Source organism: Marmota monax, unplaced genomic scaffold (genome assembly GCF_021218885.2).
Source record: "Marmota monax isolate L192 unplaced genomic scaffold, Marmota_monax_Labrador192_F-V1.1 WCK01_AAM20220418_F8-fsc00277, whole genome shotgun sequence".
NCBI lineage: Eukaryota > Metazoa > Chordata > Mammalia > Rodentia > Sciuridae > Marmota > Marmota monax.
This window is the reverse complement of record NW_026694513.1, coordinates 1043788-1058286: the sequence shown is the minus strand read 5'-3', so window position 1 is coordinate 1058286 and position 14499 is coordinate 1043788. Positions and strand designations below refer to the sequence as shown.

The 14499-nt window shown below is 39.1% G+C and overlaps 1 protein-coding gene and 1 pseudogene across 9 annotated transcripts in view; both read left to right on the top strand.

The window, feature by feature from the left end:
• Spata6l (spermatogenesis associated 6 like) overlaps positions 1–4679 on the top strand; it is a 59186-nt gene extending 54507 nt beyond the window's left edge. For all 9 annotated transcript variants that reach the window (XM_058571447.1, XM_058571446.1, XM_046420143.2 and 6 more), the window contains one exon: positions 1481–4679. The gene's annotated coding sequence lies outside the window, so the exon portion shown is untranslated. The remainder of the gene's footprint in view (positions 1–1480) is intronic.
• LOC124076296 (large ribosomal subunit protein eL43-like) lies at positions 3150–4679 on the top strand (annotated as a pseudogene).
• Positions 4680–14499: the final 9820 nt, after the last annotated feature.

The window sequence follows — 14499 nt, the reverse complement described above, 5'->3', positions numbered from 1 at the left end:
CAACAACAACAATTAAAACTCTGAACTCCTCAGGTTATCCTTAGTTCTCTTGGACAGGGAGGGCATGATTGCCTCTATTCAATATCCCTTACCAATGTGTGAACTAACTGCCCATGTCTGGTACACTTTCTGAGAATCCATTTTTGGAGATGGGTTTACAAGGCCATCTCTATAACACTCCTGATCCCTATGCACTCAGGCCCTCTGCCTTCTGTGCAGGAAGCGGAGACTTAGCAAATTGCATTAGATCTGGCCCACTGGACTCTCTATCCCTGTGAGCATTTGCCCACCTGTGATTCCAAATTCCACCCTGTGGCTTGCCCTCAGGGAGAGAGAGATTGAAGTTTCTTGTAATGCCTCCAGCCAGTTAGTGAGGAACTTGGGCCTGAATTTCCTCAGACACTAGGAAGAATTATATCCCTGAACTTTTTCGAAAATTGAAGAATAACAAAAAGGAAATACATCAAGAAAAGATAAAGGACGCAAATAAATTGAAGTACTGGTTTCTAATCCTGTCATAGCTCATTGCCTCTAGTTCCTAAGACAGTAGCTGGTATGGCATCTAATCTCACCTGTCTCCACTGGGTAGGGGCCATTTGACTTTCTTTCATAGGAGCCCAAACACCTCTGTGAAATCAAGCTGAAAGCAATTCCACCTCACTGCTGAGCCATGCCACTGTTCAGGGCTCTCTCTCTGACTTGGTCACCAGTTTCTGAGGGATTTGGTGATTTGTGAGGATTGAAGCAATGGATAATGGTGTACCTTTCTTCATCCTAGGAGCTTTCGGTCCTGTCAGAGACTAACAGACCACACAGGCAGTGGCTACCCACCCAAATCAGCAGCAAACTTATGGGTTAGCAGTTGAAGAATGAGCATTAGAATCACTGGGAGTGCTTTGAAAAATTTTAGTGCCTGGGCCTCACTCACTCCAGAACAATTTAATTTGAGTCTGTATAGGTGGTGCCTAACACTGGTATTTTTTTAAGGTCTCTCAGAGATTCTGATGCACATTTAGGATTGAGAATCTCTGCAATAGATTGTGAGTTTCTTGAGGATGGGGAGTTTGGAACACCCCCAAGTTCCATACTTAACCTCCTCTGTGCTCAATAATGATTGCTCTGTAGAATACAGTTGATTGGAATATGTTGGACAGTTCAACAATTATTTTGTTTGTTCCGAGCATTTGCTACACACACACGACTAGTAACAATGGTCACAATAATACTAGCAGGTAGATACTCCAAGTATTGTCATCCTGATATTTTACAAAGAGGTCAAATAACTTGTCCAAGGTCACACAGGTGTTATTCTGCACTGGGAATCTTGGGGAAAGAGGCTCAGAAAACAAATGACCTCATTTGTTTTCATTGGCATAGTCTGAGAAAAGCTAAATGCCAAGAAGGGTAGTATGAAATAATCTTTTTCTCCTTGATTGTGTTGATTGTAGTGATGGAGTATGTGATGTCTCACATTTTACAGGGGAAAATGATGAAGGCTGGAGGAGGATCACGAAGAGCTTGCTCAAGACAACTACACATCCTTGGAGAAATGAACAATGATCTTTGTTGTCTCTATTGAGTTACTGGTGTCTAATCCCCTTTATATCAAACCCTGTATTCATTCTTTTTTGCCCAGGTAAGAATTATTGATTAAAATGTTTGCTGTTTGGGGATCACATTTTCTTGTCACCTGGAACATTGTGTTTTGTTGTGGCAGGTGCTTTTCCATTTGCAAAGCACGTGTTAGAATTCTGACAAAAAGGTCAAGATGCTTTCTCAGCTATTCTTTATTTTTGTCAGTGAATGTGTTCTTGAAAAGCTTATCTTCCCTCTTCCTTCTTCCTTCTTTCTTTCCCTTCCTTTCTCCCTTCCTTCCTCTTAAATTTTATATGCAACAGAAGTTGCTAATTGGGGGAATAACCTGATAAATCCTGCAGGAAACAATTGTCAACCTGATTTTCTCCTTTTGGCAAATCTGATTTTGTTGTTATTGTTGTTTTTAATGTTAGGCTTGATTTATATGAAGTACTCTTAAAATGTAGGAAAAGAGAATTATTTCTGGAAAAATTCACATTTTGTTTTAATGGTTGAATTTCTATGATAAATTTGTAAGAGGAGGCAGTTTCTTTGGATTGTGGTTTAAACTGTTCTGTTCCCATCCCTGCCTTTTTTCACCCTTAGCAATTCTTAATAAATTTAGATGAATATCAAAATCTTTCTCAAGCATTTCTCCAAAAGAACTACATTAAGTAAATAGGTTCCACAGAAAGGTCTGCCAAAAACCAGACTGTAAATTAATTAGTAGGGTACCTTTATGAAATGCTTACATAGTTGGGGGAGCAGGAAGAGGAAGCAGATGGAAGGAAGGGTTATTAGAAGCACATTTGTTTTCATGGGCACAGACCCAGAGAAAAGGGGGTCTGAAAAATGGAAATCTTCGTTTTTTATTCATATTATAACCTAGGCATCTTCTTCTGTCATACTTGGTATGGTCTGAATGTTTGTATGTCTTCAAATGTTGAAATCTTACCCTGGAAGATGAAAGTATTAGGAAGTGGGGCTTTGGGGGAGGTGATTAGGTCATGAGGGTGGAGCCCTCATGAATGGGATGAGTATCCTAGAAAATTAGGCCCAAGGGAGCTCATTTCTCCCTTCCACCACAAGTGAGGATGCAGTGAGGTGGTACCATCTACAAACCAAGAAGAGAGGGCCCTTAACCAGTTTCCAAATCTGTTTGTACCTTGGCCTTCCTGGCCTCCAGAACTGCGAGAAGTAAATTTGTTATGTTTAGAAGCTGCCTGGTATTTGGTATTTTGTTATAGTATCTCAAATGAACAAAGACAATATACTAAAATTCTTTTAGTTTTTACAAGATACAGAGAGAGCTAGGTTTTCTTTTCTCATTATGACCACAAAAATTGGTTTGTTAGGAAAACAAAATTAAGTAGAAAAAGAGACTCCCAAAACAAAAACAAAATCCATTTAACTCATCTCAGAATTCTAGTCAGTTGGAGCTGGGGTTGTGGCTTAGTGGTAGAGTACTTGCCTAGCACATGCGAGATTCTGGGTTCGCTCTTCAGTATCACATAAAAATAAATAAATAAAATAAAGATATTGTCCTCTCCGGGCTCAGGCCTTAGCCATGTGACATGGCTTAACGCACCAAGAAAGTCAGAATCATGGGTAAATATGGGACCCACTATGGTGCCTCCCTCCGGAAAATGGTGAGGAAAATTGAATCAGCCAGCACACCAAGTACACTTGTCCATTCTGTATCAAAACCAAGATGAAGAGACGGGCTGTGGGGATTGGGCACTGTGGTTTCTGCATGAAAACAGTGGTTGGTGGTGCCTGGACCTACAACACCACATCTGCCATCAAGGTCAGCTCTGCAATCAGAAGGCTGAAGGAATTGAAAGACCAGTAGAAAGTTCTAATATATAACAAAATTGTGGTTTGTTGTTAATTGTATTAACTGGATATTCTGATGTGAATTGTATTAATATTACCCTTTAAAAAGAGATTTGTAAACTGAAGCCTTTCTAATTTGAATTGGAAAATTTTGCTGAGATGGGTTATTGTAATTCAGGGTTTTTTTTTTCCCCCAGTATTTAGATGATAATGGCATGAAACTAAGTCTTAGGTATATGCTTACCTTTTTTTTTTTTAAAAAAAAAAACAACACTGTTCAACTTCTTAGTGAACATATTGTGCAAAATTTGTTTTAAAGGTAAAATGTGCTAAAATACACAAAGGATATACATAAAACAAAGATTGTGTCCAACTACAACTAAAAAATAAAATATTGAAAAAATAAATTAAAAAAGAATTCTAGTCAATTAAAAGCATATATTCTAATAAGCATTCCACCTTTAGAAGCGGACAAAGCAGGCTTAAATTACATGCATTTATAAATGTTCTTGATGTTTTTGGAACTACCATTTATCAATTTGTTATTTTGATATTACCTTTAAGAAGTCATCAAAATTTCAAAAAATACTGTGTTACATTAAGATTATAGTATGCTGGGCTCAGAGGCACACACCTGTAATCCCAGTGGCTTGCGAGGCTGAGGCAGGAGGGTCATGAGTTCAAAGCCAGCCTCAGCAAAAGTGAGGTGTTAAGCAACTCAGTGAGAACCCTGTCTCTAAATAAAATACAAAATAGAGGTGGGAATGTGGCTCAGTGGTCAAGTGCCCCTGAGTTCAATCCCCTGTACCACCACCCCCCCCCCCCAAAAAAAAAGATTATGGTACAGTTCTCAGAAAAGGTCCATTTACATAAGTAGTTAAGGGAAAGAAGTCCTAATGAATTCATATCTCATTTTAGTTATTTTAAAATACATGAAACTCAGTGTTCATTTTCCAAAAATGGTTTGTGCATAACTTCTTAATTTAATAAGATCTTGAATGCTTGCTTTTATTAAGTCATTTTTTATTAAATATACCTTTTTTCTCACTTTCTGATCTGTTAATTCTATTTTTATATTATTTTTATTTTAACTTTTTATTTCTCAAAGAATCATTGTTTTGAGGAGTCATCTTAGGGCTGGGGTTGTGGTTCAGATATTTTGCTTTTGGATTATGTAACAGCACGAATAATTTTGTCATGTATTGGGGTTTGGATTGCTGTGTGAAGATCTGTGTAATTCAACACAATAAAAAAAGAATCTCCATCTATCTTGCTTCAGTTTATAATTTATTTCTTGACTTTCACAGATGAAGATCTGTCAAATCCTGGACCATAATTTACAAATATATTTCATGAGATTTTGGTGAAAATCATTGTACATGCTGCTGTACAATGAGACCTTTATGGCCACTAGGCTAGCTGAAGCTTATAGGGCCTGTATTATAAAAGAGATTTTTAAAAATGAGAGTGTGAATAAAAGAGGTTTTAAGTGAAAAATGTGAGAAGCTTGATGTGTTATGTATTTGAGTTCAACCTCCCCCTGAATGCCATGTTATTCTCAACATACCCATGACACCACTCAGTGAGTTTCATTTAAAGGGTCCTCTCATCTTTCTGATGGACATTCTGAGGAGTAGGACATTCCCTCTAGTCCATGCTATGACGAACAAATCTTCTAGTATTTCCAAGTGGACTACTGGCCCTTCCCTAATTAGGGGTTCCAACCAAGAAGTACTTGGGAACTTTCAGATTGTGTTAGCTTTCTGTTGCAGTGGCAAAATATGGGAGACAAACGACTTAAAAGAGGAAAGCTTTATTTTGGCTCTAGGTTTCAGAGATTTTAGTCCATGGTCAGCTGGCTCCATTCTATCGGCTTGTGTTGAGGCAGATCATTATGGCGGAGAGGGTATTGTGGAGCAGATCTGCTTACCTCATGGAGTCAGGAAAGTAGGGAGAGAGAACAAGTGAGGGTTTGGGACAAGATTTGCCCTTCAAAGTCAGGCCCCTAGTGACCTACTTATTCTGCCTAGGCCTCACCTCTTAATAGCCCATTCAGCTAGAACTCATCAATGGATTAATCCATTGATGAGGTTAGTGACTTCATGATTGAATCACTTTTCAAAGCCCCACTTTTGAATAATGTTGCATCAGAGACCAAACCTTCAACAACCTGAGTCTTTAGGGTTCATTTCAGATGCAAACCACAACACTGGTCTTGGGAAAAATTCCCTCTCACCACTTGCCTTGCCCTGGGAATCCTGACAACAGTGATAAGAGCTGCAATCTTCTGTTCTATTGGTCTGGGACCCTTCCATCCTCATCAATGGGTCTGGGTGTCCCATTATGGCAATAAAATTACTTTATAGGGGAAAGAGCCTATGCTTACTTTCACCTTCAGAACTAGGGAATTTGGCTAAAACAGGAACATGGTTAGGACAGAAACTCTTCCTTGGTGCAGATGGGTCCTTTTTAGGATGGCTGGGTTGACAAAGCCTCTTCAGCAGAGTAGGCATTCCCAGATCCAAAAATATCCCCTTGGATCAGTCTGTCTATCTATCTATCTATCTACTATCTATCTATCTCTATATGTTCTTTTCCCTTTGTTTTCATATCTCTGTTTTTAAAGTGCTCTGAAGCCCATAGTATAATATGACCTCTTTTTACTTACCCATAACAGTTGCCTTCTGGGGCTCATTTACTCTGTGTAACTCATGTAAAGTACGTGATAGAGCACCTGGAAAACTGAGATGCTGAACAAAGGAATGAGGGAAGGAGTGCAGGAGTGTTGGGGGAGGAAGGGAGAGAGAACCTTTACCCTATCTCTTTACTGGCATTCCAGGTCCCCCAAAAGTAGATGATAAGGTTTCTAAGACTGTGCCTCTCTCAAACACCCCAAAGTTGCCCTTGACCTGGCCCACTCTGTGTAAGAACATAGGAAAAATTGCCCTCTACACACATTGAGGCTAAGCAGGACATACAATAACAATTTACTAAAAGTTTATTGAGGATGTTTGCATCTGTATTCATCAAGGATATTGGTTTGTAGTTTTCTTAATGTGTCCTTCTCTGGTTCTGGTATCAGGGTGATACTGGCATTAAAGAGTGAATTTGGAAGTGTTCTATATCTTTCTGTTTTAGGCACTTATAGCACTGAGAAGCAATAGCACCTGGATTTAAATCCTGCCATTTATAGGCTGAGGGCCTTGGGCAAATAATTTAACCTCTTTGTGTCTCGGTATCCAGATGTGTAAAATAGAGATAATGATAGTATCTGCCTCATAATGTTGTTGTAAATGGATGACACATTTTGAAAGCACATTAAATCAGTGCCTAGCACAAAATTAGCACTCAGTAAATATTTGCTATTCTTATTCTCATCTCATTTAATTATCTGAAGAAAGCACTATTTCCTAGATTTTCTCACTAAGGACACGAAAGCTCACTAAAAGCAAGTGTCAGAGTCAATTTTCAAACCCTGGTCTGTCTTGTTTCCAAACCTCTACCACTTTCTGGTTGTCACATGGGCATTATTGTCCCTGAGGCTGGTGCATCCTAGAAATTCTAGCTGAGGGTTTGAAGAACATAAACTCAGCGTTTCAGTCAAAGTGACAGGGCAACTAAGGTCTTTTGACAGTTGTTAGAATGAGGTTAACCACTTCTTGCTTAGGTCAACAAGAGGTGCTTTCTGTTTCTATTTCCTGTCATTGGAAGATTATGTTTGTAAATAGCATTTTTAGGAAGTTCTCCTTCCCCCTCACTTCAAAATAAACCTCCCTGTTCCTTTTCCTCCAGGAACTGACACTTAAGTTGGTATTTTGAACTGAGATAAATACCACACCTGTTTTAGTGGGATGACTTCCAGGAACAGATCGTAAGCAGTAGGTGTTATTGCTGGAAGTGCTGGATTCATGGTGGGAACTCCTGGTCATGAAAGCTCATCTGGCATTGCATAAGGGAAGTTCATCTCAGGCGCATGATGACATTCTTTGTCCATTGAGTCATTCGATCTCCCAACCCTGACAACCAAATCTATTCCACAGTCTTGCATGGGTCCACTGAACTTGTATTCACCAAGTTCCTACTATGTGCTTAGTGTAGTACTGGGACCTGTGGGGTAGCAGAGGTCAGGCTAGAGGTGTACAACACAGCAGGTACCTCTGGAAGTCTCCAGACTTACTAGGGCAATGAGATAATTCAAGTGTGACTCTCAAAAAATATTGCAAACTTGAGTGTCTTCAGGATCAGGCAGTACTTGTGACTCTTCGATGCACTAGGATTTGAAATAATGGTGAGTGGTAGAAACTGGAGTGAAATGGGCACGGTGACACCTACTCCCCCACTCCCACAGGTTGTTTGAATTCCTCAAATTCAAATGTAAAGCAACAAGGCTCTGTTGCCACATAAAGCTGATATGAAGCCATGTCTTGCCCACAGTCATCAGTTCTGACTCCTGTTTAATAGTATGAAATAATGATATCGATTAAGTGATGTTTGTGGAACTTAATTTCAGTCCTTTATAATCGACTCTCATACTGATTATAATAAAGTAATAATATAAGGTTATAATATCAGGTAATATCTGATTAGTTACCAAGATGCTGTTGTTTCTCTAGATTCCAGGATGTAATAAACACTGGAGTCTTAGGGCTGAGGGCTAAGAGGGTCTTTTGACTTTGAAGAAAAAGAACAGATGGAGAAGAAGCTTGGAAAAAGTGAGGCAATTGGAGAGGGGAGAATGAGGATGTGTGTGGAGAAGGAAGTGTGCATTAGGAATATATTCTGAAGTGTATTAAATTAGGAATATATTCTGAAGTGTATTAAATAGGACTCACATTTTAAACTTTGTACTATCGACATTAGGGCTTGGGGACAAGAAAGTCAAGTGTCAATCTGACAATATTATTTAGGATAGTCTGGGAGTAGGTTAGAGACTAGGGGCAGGGAGACTCTGAGAAAGCCTTTGAAGAAATCCGGAAACTAGCCTTGAGCTGGGTAGGAGGCCAGAGAAGATAAAAGGATTGATTCAATATCTGGGATGGAAAGAAATAATGAGACAACTTACTTTATGAAATGTTTTGAAGCCTATGGGTGTGTGTGTTAGGGGTAAGATCTGATTCCTTTCAGGAAGAAGCAGTTAAGTCAGGCGGCCTTGGCTGAACGGTGAAGCCAAGGTAAACTATTCATTTATTGAGAGTGAAGTATTGATTAAGAGAATAATTGCCCTGCAGATCCAAGGATACAGAGTCCTTCGTTTTATGAAATTCATATTCTTCATGACCTAAGGCAAGATGAACTCAAGAACTAAGGGAAAAAAATAGGAAGTCAAATACAATCTTTTGGGGGAGGGTTTTTTTCATGGTCTCTTTTTGGCAGGCGGGATAGGGAACACTTAGAATACTAGGGAGTGGGATTGCTGAGAGGCAGAATAGATGTCCCAAGGACAATGGAGGCCTTGTCTTGGATTTAGTTTAGCTTTTTTTTTTTTTTTTTTTTAAATTTCCTCTGAATCATTTTCTTTTCTTTGAATCTTTCTTATTATGAAGGTTCTATTGTAGTAGAATGTAGAGGATCATCAAAGTACAAGTTGTTTGTTGAAGGACTGCATGGGAAGAGAAAATGAAGGAACATACCACATCCAGTTATTCACTGTGAAGGGAGGCTAAATTTTGGGCCAGCCCCTTCACAAAAAGGCGACACTGTTCACTCCAGCTTCCCCCTAAAGCCCAGAGCAGAGGGATTCAAATAAATGCACTAATTTCTATAGACCTGCCTTATAGCATCAAACCTAGTGGAGTCAAAAACAGGAAGACACTTGCAGGGGAAATAATGTTGACTTTAAAAACACAATACTCAATTTAGGAGAGACGTAAGTAGAAATTTATGTGGTTAATATTGAGTAAGTTCAGTTTAAAAAAGATAGTAGAAAGGCCAAAGGAAAATGCCCAATAGAAGTTAGAAATGGGATCTGAAGTTTGACCAAGAAGTCAAGGCAAGAGAAATCAAGGGTTTTAGTTACATTTTGTGGATTCATATTTTTGGTAATCATCTACATAAAGTAGTTGGAGTATAGTATTTGAAGCCAAATTAATGAGTGACTTTCTGGTGGACAGAGTATAGAGAACATTGAAAGGAAGCTTGCTCACTCATTTCTCAAATATTTGAGGGGCCCCTGTGTGTTTGGCAGAGGCAGAGATGAGAACCACAGCAGGAAGCAACAGCAGGAGGAGGTTACAAAGGTGATGGGACAGGGCTGGAAAGAGGCAGGCAGGGAAGCCCCTGGTGGTGTCCCCAAAGTCAAGGGGAGAGAACATAGTGGTATGTGAGCTAATCAACAGTGACAAGTGTTGCAGAATAGTAAACACTGATGACTGGGAAAATGCCCTTTGGATTTCACAAGCAGGGCATTGGTTACCTTGGGATTTCAGGAGAGCTGTAGGGGTGGAAACCAGACTGTGGTGGGCGAGGGTGTTAATGAATGGGAAGGAAATGGAGGGTGAGCATGAAGACCAGAAAGCAACCCCAAACATTTGTCAAGAAAAGGAAAGAGATATATAGTTTCAGTTTTTATTCTGATACCTTCCCATCTTTAGTTTGGGAAAAGGTAGGTCTTCTTGGAATAATTTTTTTTAAATGTTTAGTTTTTAGTTATAGGTGGACACACTATCTTTATTTTTATGTGGTGGTGAGGATCTAACCTGGTGCCTCATGCATGGTAGGCGAACGCTTTGCCTCTGAGCCACAACCCCAGCCCCAAGAATTGGGTTTTGAATGAAGGATTTAAAGGTGATATGAGGGGAGAGTGATGTGAAGAAATGGTATCAGCCATGGAGGAGGTGAGGTAAGGTCACAAGGTGACAGAGGATAATAGAGATATTTTCATCTCTGTTAGAATGTGACAACAAATTTGAGGGAGTAAATTTGATCATAGCCAATGAAATGCCATCATTAGAAAAGATGAACAGCTTTTAATGAGGTGACAGTTGAATACTACCATGCACAGCATTTTGCTTTGTAGGCATTTTTGAAACCCCAAATCTTGATTGCTCTAAAAAGACTTTGGAATCATGTTTGAGTCCCAGCTCTTTGAACTTGGACAAGGTACCTCATCTTGCTAAACCACAGTTTCCTCATCTGGAAAACAAAATGGCGATATTACCCAAAGTTCTCTATAGGTTTAATGCAATGCCAGTCAAAATCCCAACGGCATTTCTTGTAGAAATAGATAAAGCAATCATAAAATTCATATGGAAAAACAAAAGACCCAGAATAGCAAAAGCAATTCTAAGCAGGAAGTGTGAATCAGGCGGTATAGTGATACCAGAATTCAAACTATATTACAGAGCAATAGTAACAAAAACAGCATGGTACTGGTACCAAAACAGGCGGGTGGACCAATGGTACAGAATAGAGGACACAGAGACCAATCCAGAAAACTACAACTATCTTATATTTGATAAAGGGGCTAAAAGCATGCAATGGAGGGAGGATAGCATCTTCAACAAATGGTGCTGGGAAAACTGGAAATCCATTTGCAACAAAATGAAACTGAATCCCTTTCTCTCGCCATGCACAAAAGTTAACTCAAAATGGATCAAAGAGCTTGATATCAAATCAGAGACCCTACGCCTGATAGAAGAAAAAGTTGGCTCCGATCTACATATTGTGGGGTCGGGCTCCAAATTCCTTAATAGGACGCCCATAGCACAAGAATTAATAACTAGAATCAACAAATGGGACTTACTCAAACTAAAAAGTTTTTTCTCAGCAAGAGAAACAATAAGAGAGGTAAATAGGGAGCCTACATCCTGGGAACAAATTTTTACTCCTCACACTTCAGATAGAGCCCTAATATCCAGAGTATGCAAAGAACTCAAAAAATTAAACAATAAGATAACAAATAACCCAATCAACAAATGGGCCAAAGACCTCAACAGACACTTCTCAGAGGAGGACATACAATCAATCAACAAGTACATGAAAAAATGCTCACCATCTCTAGCAGTCAGAGAAATGCAAATCAAAACCACCCTAAGATACCATCTCACTCCAGTAAGATTGGCAGCCATTAGGAAGTCAAACAACAACAAGTGCTGGTGAGGATGTGGGGAAAAGGGTACACTTGTACATTGCTGGTGGGACTGCAAATTGGTGCAGCCAATTTGGAAAGCAGTATGGAGATTCCTGGGAAAGCTGGGAATGGAACCACCATTTGACCCAGCTATTGCCCTTCTCGGACTATTCCCTGAAGACCTTAAAAGAGCGTGCTACAGGGATACTGCCACATCGATGTTCATAGCAGCACAATTCACAATGTAATGTTTTGAACAACCAATAATAAAAAAAAAAGAAAGTAGGTTATATTAAATAATTTTAAAATGTAATTAATTAAATAATAGGCTTTGCTTTTAAAATCTAATTGAGATTTCATCCTATTATTTTCTTGCTTTAGCAAGTTTTTAGTTAGATATATGAAATGATTAGTTTAATAAATTATTAAGCTTATGTGTTTGTATAGAAACAGAAAAAGTTTCTCAATGATAAGATCTTATATAACTGAAGTGAATTAAAGGCCTTTTAAAGTAAAAAAAAAAAGAAATGCAAAAAGCTGCACCTATTTGATGTGTAAAAATTGATGAGTTTGGAGAGAGTTTTATGCCTATAAAACCATTTCCATAGTGAATATCATAAATCTGTCACCTCCAAGTTTCCTTTCTCCCTCCTTCCCCTTTTTTTCTTCTTTTTGTATATATATTTTTTAATGAGAACACTTAGTATCAGAGCTACCAAAATTTGTAAGTATACAGTACCATATAGTTAATTATAGGTACTATGTTGTAAAGTAGATCTTTACAATGCTTCTTTTTTGTCTTGAAATTTTTGGACCATTCAGATTTGTTAGAATTAATATTCCAGCACCCCTGGCTCTCTCTGCTTTATAGTGCTCAGTAAAGAACACTGGCACTGGAGCAGGACTGCTGTGCCATCCTATTTGTTGTGTGATCTTAGCCAAGTTGCTTAAATTAACCTTTCATGCTGGTTTCCTCACCTATAGAAAGGAGATAATAATACTTCCACTTCATGATGCTGTTATGAAATTACATGAATTATTGTTTAGGTGGTAGGAACAGTGCTTGCCACATCATAACTACAATGCCAATATTTGTCAAGTGAATAAAAATCCTCTGTCCTGTCATTTTTCCTTCTAGTATCACAACATTCCATCCCCTCTTGCCTTCATTCGGGCAGGGAGAAATCTCACTCGATGCCTACAGCTATTAAGTATTAGGTCAACTTCTTAAAGAAATGGGACCCTCACAGTAGAATGGGTAGAGAATAGTGATGGGAGGGGAGGGGAATGGAGATGGGGATAGGGAGGGCAGCAGAATACAACTGACACTAGGATTGCTGTATGTATACACATGGATGTATAACCAATGTGATCCTGCAATCTGTACACGTGGAAAAACGAGAATTCATACCCTATTTAAATCAAATATATGATATGTCAAGATCATTGTATTGTCTTGAGCAACTAATAAAAATAAATAAATAAATAAAATTAAAAAAAAAAAAAGAAATGGGACCCTTACTTGCCTTAATGTCATTCCTCTGAAAGATAATGATACACCAGAATAGAGTAGGTAGTTGTCTGGCTGGAATAATCTATGAGCGAACTTGTCCTAGGGGCAGAAGAGCAGACTACAGATCCTTGCAGCACAAGTTTGACTTGTTTGCATCTTTAATTTTTTCATCGATTGAAGGTGGCATGTTTTCCTGACTTAACTAACCCCTCCTGTCAGAGTCTTGCTTGGGTTTGTGTGTGTTTAATGTGAAGCTGACAAATTCTTGTCTATTGTAATGTTTCTGGCTAAATGGAAATGGAGGACTAGCTGGGAAGCCCTGGGAGGTAAAGCCAGTTTGGCATGCTGGAAAGACAGAAGTGTTGAGGAAGGGTCAGCCAGTGCTCCTTTGTGGCTAAACTGGTACTTCTTTTATTCATAATATAAGTTTACACAGTAGCACTTCTGTGACATAGTCACACCCACTCTCTTTCCTAAAGACCTGGAAATTTTGTTATCCTCAGATTCAGGTTTTTAGGACCCTGTTTCCTCACTCCAGTCGGTTCAGACAAAACCTTTCTGCTGGCCTTTTATTATTCTTGCCAAGCTAAGTGATAACCTTAGGAATACAACACAAGGGCTCTTTAAATGAACATTATGTCTGCATGCTGGATGGAGGATCAAAGTCATCTTTCAAATATTCATGCCTTCAGCATTTTGTGGGGGCAAGGGGTGCCTTTTCTCTAGCCACTGTGCTCCCAGGATCACTCAATTCATTTCAACCCATCTTACCTTGATCTTGAAATGTACTTTTCTACAGAGTCCTAACAAAATAAAGTAAAACCTGGCTAGATAGAGTCAGATCTCCAAATCCTCCTGACTTCCTCTGGCAGCCAGACCCTTGAATCTGAAGGGCCTAGATGACAACTCTTTTTTGCAGTCTCCAGACACCCAGAAGTGAAAGAAGAGAATGCAATGTCATAAAGCTAATGACTTTTCTGAGTCATGGAGGAATGGCAGCTACCAGAGCCTCTAGTTTGTCATGAATAAGCAGTTTTTTGAAGAGAAAATAGTGTTGGCATTCAAACACTACTGCTCAGGGATTTGATTTTGTATTTTAGTTCCAGGGTCCTTTGCCTCTCTTTTGATACATGGTACTTGTGCAGGTCAGTCTTCTCTCCAGGTAATATCCCGATGGTGCTCTATGGGATTGGAGCTTCCCAGCTCCAGGCAGGTGAGGCCTTCTAGAAATCAATGGAATGTCTCTGGAAGAGCAATGGCTTTCCTTCCCCACTTTTTCCAACCAGAATAACAAAATGGTATGGATATTTATCTTGTAATTAGGGCCACATTCCCTAATTGCAACAGTGACACTGAAACACCGCAGTAGCAATTGTAGTTGCAACTTATGTTAGCTTTCTGTTACTGTGATGAAATCCCTGAGATTAAGAAAGGGTTTATTTTGGCTCAAGGCTTTGGAGATTTCAGACCATGCTCCATTGGCCCCATTGCTAATGGCAGTGTGATA